The following is a 5,465-nucleotide window of genomic DNA, read 5'->3' on the forward strand; positions in this document are numbered from 1 at the left end:
GCGGTCATATTTATGTGGGGTATAGTTTCAATTTCATTTTAAAAATAGTTCTTACAACACTGTGTCCTGACCGTAGGTAATTGATACTACGGTATACATATCGCTTTGTGATAAGGCATGTTTCAAGCTTTAGGTTGATCTGTCTTTAGCAAGGTTAAAATATTATTCTATTCTACTATTATTTATCATCCTGCTATCTCATAAGTACTCTATCTTATACTATGTTCCCTGGTTTTAAGAATTTAGACAAAAACTCCGAATTTTATTTCTTCGAGTTAATATCACTTGTATAATTAGCTAGCTCGTGCGTTTTTGTTTTTATTTTCGGTAATTTCCAGCTCTGATAATGGACGACACGTCCTAAAGCTCGGTAAAATATACATGCAATAGAGCTTAAACGCTCTCTTGTTACATGGTCAAAAACGAAGTCGATAAAAAATTTTCATAGACGCTAAAACATTTATTTTAACAGTTACTTTTTGGGCGAATAAGGGTCTGTTGTGAAGTACTTATGGAGCAATTAAGACACTTGAGGGCATTGCATACGTTACAGAGTAAGTTAAGGAGCTTCTCCACAAGTCTGTACACGTCTTTCCTTGTCGAGGAACTAAATACCGATCACTCATTTGGAGATCTGGAAGGTAATACAAGGTGAAGGATTAATACACCCCTTGAATTTCATGCTCTGGTTTGGCCTGTTCAGGGCCACAAACGCTCGGCTATTATTTCACTGGTGGTTAGTAAGTTGGTGTTGATAAATCGAAATAAAATGGTAAAGAAAAATAAAGGAGAAAAAAAGGAGAACAGGAGAAAGTTATATATTCATAGAAAGGTACTGAAAAAAACGACAAGACACAAACAGTGATAGAGACAGGGAAGGAAGGAAAAAAAGCATTTTTTTGCCTTTCGATCTTTGGAATTCGCCAGCAATCTAATTCAGTCAATAAAGGTTTTATTATGTACTATTCAGTAAGGTCAGGCTGAACACTGCAGATTCGATCAGCCGATTGGAACGCCGCGCAGAGGTACGTCGAGAAAGATTTCACGCAGTGTCACACGCGCAACTCAGTTTTCCACCGCTCACACGCGAGGGTATTAAAGAGGAAGCAATAGCTGGGTTTATTCTAGCCTTCTACGCAGAGGTTCTTAGTGTCGGTCACGCAACGTTTCCCTCGTTGCTCACTTAAAGATATCAAATAAAATAAAAAATTCATTAGGCTTCAATTTTGACTGTGGTTGGTCTCTCCTTAGGGCTTTGACAGTACTTGAGCAGTTGACCTCTTGCGACCAGTGCTAGTCGGCCTAGCTTCAATGAATTCGCTGGCATGATGCTCAAAGCGAAAGTCTTTGCTCATAAAATGTCTGCTTTCAGCACAACACGGGTAAATGTTTTTTGCAACCAATCTCTTTGACTGCCAAATATGACCAAACAAGCTGAGGATCGGTGCGGGCGGGATGGAGTGGAGTGGAAGGGAAGAGGAGGGGACGACTGAGGAGTGCACAGTGGCGAGTTTTATCAAAGCAAAAGGTAGTCAAAAAGACTATGGAATTCATGTTTATTCATCTAACAATCAATAAAATATGGATAGAACGATCCAATCGAGTAATTAGTGATTTATTTGGTCTACTAACAAGCATTTTCCCCGTCACAAACCAAATATTCTCTTACATCCCATGGTTGAAGCTCAAAACGCGTATGGTTCTTCAACAAAACCTTGTAGATTTTTCAGCGGGTTTTGAGCGCGTGCACATCGCGGGCTCAAATTGACTTTCTTTCTTCAACAATCATAGTCATAACTCGGTAACATTGAGCAACCGTGATCAACAAACCCCACGCTGATTGTTTTGGGCTACTTTCCTCATAATCAAACCGCCCTTTGACGAACTCGTGGATAATAGTTGTACTTTTAACAGTTTAGGTTCCCAATGCTTTTCTTATACTTGTTTAAATTCCAAGTATTCGAAGCAAGACTGAGCAACCGCCCTTGTATTTTTTTTAAAAATTTCTACGTTGCTTAATTCTTTGTTATTTTGTTGAGTTTTGAAGCAGATCCTGTAATAATTTGAATTGGTTCGAGTGCCAAGCTACAAAACGTTTTAGATAAGAGAAGTCCCTGAAATATTTCAAAATTCCAGGGAATTCAGCTGCAGTGCTAACTCACTGAGCTGATGTTTCAAACGTGTAAGGAACATGTTTAGTTAACAGAATAGTCATACTCCTGTTGGCAAGGTAGCAATACATACTGTTATACATGTACATCAGCATGGTGTTCCGTATTGCTATGGATTTTGGTCCTCGAAAAGATGGAATGTGGATCAGCAAACTTCCATTTCCAAGTTTCAAAATATAATTCAAAATTAAAGAGGTTAAGAGTATTTCGTTTCTAAGAGTAATGTTTTCTTTGATCTTCCATTGTAGTTCTACTAAGTTTTTCCCCTTTATTCGATAACCTTTTTAATCGAAACCTCGTCATTCCTACTGAGATAATTCTTAGTTCTGTTGGTTACCTTGGTGTCACGTGTCCAATGATCATCAATGTTGGTCACCACGTGTTTGTGGTGATTATGGTCCATCACAGAAGAGCACAAATACGCAGGAATAGTCTACTAACCTTTCATTCAAATCTTGGACACTTGGTATCACAGCTAGTATCTCTTAAAGCAGACAACCTCTGAAAATGTACAAGGCTGCCCTGATCTTCACCCTTCTTGTGGCTCTTGCTAGTTTCACAACAGCTTTACCAGCAGGTAAGAGTTAACAAAGCTGACTACAATTAAGAATTTACGAGGAAAAATACCCGTCGACTTATAGTTATAATTATAGTTATAATTATAGTCAGTGTGCCTGCCCGATTGATTAAAGGATAAAAACATACTCAAATCTAGAGAAACGAAATTAAGATCTGTCCAGTTATCAAATTATATTCCTAGTCTGGATATCGTATTCGTTAACAAGGCCGTTTTAAATTTGAAATTCGCCACAAAGTCTGAGCTGGCGGGTCCTCAACTACATTGATAGGGCAGTTTTCATATGAGTGGGAAACATACGGTACTCCCTTACAGCACGTACACGGTACGACATGCCGTAACATTGAAATAGCTTCCCATAAGAATGATTATCGTATACTGACGGTACTTCATGTAGTAACATTAAAATGGCTTCCAATGAGAATGGTTATCCAGTAAAGCTAACAAACTTAAATGTTTTAATTTTTTTCCGGTCCGGTATCCTAAAAAATCGTGCGTTCTTATTGGCTGTTTGAGCGGGCGGTATTTTGTCAATAGAGAGTTTTAGATTTACGTTCACGGCAAACGTGAAACGTCAGTTGACCAGTAAAAAATTCTTTTAAATGACTAAAAAAGAATCGGAAAAAAGTCCAAGTAGTAGAAAAACAAAAGAATATTTGCGCTTGGTGAGAAGGTTTGTAAAAGGTAAAGTAAAATACACGAAAACTATGAAAACGTGGTCATGTTTGCCGTTTGCGGGGAGAAAAAAAAGTCAATCTAAAACTCTCTAGTATCTACCCGCGCGCGCGGTCCGGTATCCTTTGCCGCTAAGCGACAACACAAAACGATCACAATAACAAGTTTAAAAAATACGGGAAAAAAATGAATTTAATGAAATGACGACGTTAAATGTAAAGTACCCTTTTCCATTCTATTATTATTAGTTTTGTTATAAAATCCTTTTGTTTCTTCGATTTTATTAGTCTTTTTTCTTCATTAGTCTCAAACACTTTGGTAAAAAAAAATTTAATTTGAAATATTTTTATTTTTTTTTCAACCATTTTCTTCGCTTTTAGTTGATGATGATATTTTAGAAGCTAAACGAGAGAGTAAGTATGAGATATTTTGAAATTACTAAGTATAAAGCTGGTTTCATTGCCACAATCTGTCATTACATTATTCAAAATGGTCACGAGCCCTACACAACCTCATGTAAAAACAGGACATTCTTAAACTCATGGTGGTCGGTTAAAGATAGAATCCTGATACAGCCAATGAAAAAACTTTCAGACCAAACGCCGAATTAAGCAACTAGCCTCTAAAAACAAAATAAAAATTTAGAGCATCTCTAACTCACTGATCGAATTGGAATTAAGCGTCTTGGGGTTTTAGGAAGGGACACAAACCAGAAAACCCGAAGAAAAACGCGAATTAACCTTCGAATCTGAAGGGAGAGACCTTGCAAACTCTACCCACGTGTGATGCCGCTACGCCGAGTACTCGAGCAATCGAGCTTGAGCCCCAAGAATTAATAAAGAGCCCCGTTAGCTTACTACCGCTACCCCAACCTTGATTCCCAATATAACTTCCACATTGCATTCTTCTGGTCATGTCATAATCTATTTTCCACCTGTCTATCTAGGTCCTTGCCCCACTAACAAGTTGAAGTACTGTCATTCGATTGAAGAGGATTGTTGGTGGACAGACGATGCTAAAAGTGAAGCCTGCGTGTACGCTAAGAGATGCTGTTAAAAATTGCCGGTAAGTAGGAATAAAAAGTGTCTAGTCGTTCTAGCGCTTTCGCACTAATTGGGGACACTTTTCGCTCACACGCACTACCACTACATTATATTGGTAATATTTTATGCACACAACGTTCAACTCACATATGTTGATTTTTACGGGGAGGAAACCGGAGAACCCGGAGAAAACCCTCGTAGCATAGGAGAGAACAACACATCAAACGAACCAACACCCGACCCGTTGGACTCACAGCGGTGAAAGACGACGCGTTAGCCGCGAACGCCACCCATGCTACCATAAGCGTTTGAAGCTATCTAGACACTGGCCAAAATTCACTATGAACTAATATTTCTTCTTTCTTGTGTTGTTGTTGTTGTTGTTGTTGTTGTTGTTGTTATGATCAACATCATCATTATCATCATCATCACCGTCATATATTATCATCATCATTATCATCATCATCATCATCATCACCACCATCATTATCATCATCTTCATCACCATCAACATCATCATTATCATCATTATCATCATCATCACCGTCATTATCATCATCATCATCATCATCATCACCACCATCATTATCATCATCTTCATCACCATCAACATCATCATTTTCATCATTATCATCATCATCACCGTCATTATCATCATCATCATCACCACCATCATCGTTATCATCATCTTCATCATCATCTTCATCACCATCATCATTATCATTTTCGTCATTATCATTATTGTTATTTTGTTTGTTTGACTTATTGCTTTTCATTCTCTTCTCTTTAATCATCATATTATTAGTAATTGTTGTTGTTTATTTACTTTTTACGTTTCAGATTCAGCAGTGCCAGCGAAATTGCACCTAAAACCGGATAGTTGATAGCATAGTAGTCATATACTCAGTAAGACTCAGTAAGATATTCATTATTCATTAAGTATATGTAATGTAAACCTATATTAGTTTAGAACGAAATTAAATAAATTTTCACATTTCA

At 37.5% G+C, this 5,465-nt stretch overlaps 1 long non-coding RNA gene across 1 annotated transcript; it reads left to right on the top strand.

Moving 5' to 3' along the window:
- Positions 1-2,591: 2,591 nt before the first annotated feature.
- Positions 2,592-5,465, top strand: LOC116298793 (uncharacterized). Its single transcript, XR_004197381.2, has 4 exons — positions 2,592-2,748; positions 3,804-3,836; positions 4,370-4,488; positions 5,307-5,465. It is a non-coding gene; the product is annotated as an uncharacterized LOC116298793 (long non-coding RNA).

Source organism: Actinia tenebrosa, unplaced genomic scaffold, assembly GCF_029948245.1.
Source record: "Actinia tenebrosa isolate PJP-AT-01 unplaced genomic scaffold, QUT_ActTen_1.0 PGA_scaffold6__47_contigs__length_16458017, whole genome shotgun sequence".
In the NCBI taxonomy this organism is placed as follows: domain Eukaryota; kingdom Metazoa; phylum Cnidaria; class Anthozoa; order Actiniaria; family Actiniidae; genus Actinia; species Actinia tenebrosa.